The following is a 1,403-nucleotide window of genomic DNA, read 5'->3' as shown; positions in this document are numbered from 1 at the left end:
TCTTGAAAATTCTTCTTGAAAGAAAAAAAGAAACTTGCATATGTATCCGCGTGATAAGAAGATTAAGTAGTTTTCGAAATAAACGTCATTTTTCTGCTCTTATCGATGTCAGTTAAGTCAGTTAAGTCAGTTAAGTCGGTTAAGTCATCAGCACCTTGCTGCAAATTTACATTTTCTACCACTGACACTTTTGTACAAAGAATTAAATCGAATGACATTTTGTAATGAATTTTCGAAGTTTCGTTTGTGCATATATATATTTACGATTTAATCGTAATATATATGTTCCGACACATAAGTCTTATGGTGAATCTAACTGTAGTTGAATTCTTACTTATAAAAAAGCATACACTACATTTTGTTATCACATGTTCTTGGAATGTATCGTAATTATCAGGTTAGACTGATTAAAGCTAATTCTAATGAAAAAATACGATTTTACTATCATCGTCGATCTTCATATTCAATCCGAAGATAATAAATCAACAATGAATTAAATAAAGATTCTTAAATAAAAAATTAACTAGTTATTTATCTTTTATTTATATTTAATATCATTATTATAAAATATCATAATAATAAAATATTTAAATATATTTTGTATAAATGTTTAAAACTTAAAGATGCTCGAAGATGATATATAATGAATAAATAATAAAATATGATCTAAGTCATAAATATTATAAAAATTATTTAAACAACATTTTATTTTTATTGGCAAAAAGATTTTCTATTCATTCATTTATGCAGTAACAGAGAAATTCTTACAGGCTTGCTCACCAATACGTTGCTGAAGAGATACTCTTCAAGATCAGTCGGAATCGAGGCGTACATTGGCCATCTCAGTCTCTAGCTTAGGTAATCTGACTACTCGCACGACTTGTATACTAAGCGACAAACGGCATTTGGAAAAAAGGAACAGCGAAAAGCAGACAAATAAAGAAATCCAAGAGAAGGAAGAGAAGCAAGATAAGGAAATCCAGGAGAAAGAAGAGAAACAAGACATTGAGAAAGATGATTAAAATAAGTATATTTATTACGATTTACATCTATTTATATAATTTGTGTATTTGAATTATATATGATTTGGGATTAATACGTTTTAAAACGTTCTTGGTGGTCTGTTATTAAGTTTTTTATATTCAAATATATTTTTATTATGACAATATTATACGTATTAATCCCAAATCATATATAATTCAAATAAACTTTAATCTTAAATATTTGAGTTGATTTTAATCTTATATATTTGATAAATCATATATAATTCAAATAAACTTTAATCTTATATATTTGAGTAAATAAATTATGGCAAATTTTTTTAGAAATTTTAGTTTTCTCATAAAAATCATAATGTGAAGGATTTCTGATGTACGAGAGTACGCTTACAGATCGGAAGAGCA

The sequence above is a fragment of the Wasmannia auropunctata genome, unplaced genomic scaffold (genome assembly GCF_000956235.1).
Source record: "Wasmannia auropunctata unplaced genomic scaffold, wasmannia.A_1.0 LD336026.1, whole genome shotgun sequence".
Lineage (NCBI taxonomy): Eukaryota > Metazoa > Arthropoda > Insecta > Hymenoptera > Formicidae > Wasmannia > Wasmannia auropunctata.
The sequence above is the reverse complement of the archived record's forward strand: the minus strand, read 5'-3'. Positions refer to the sequence as shown.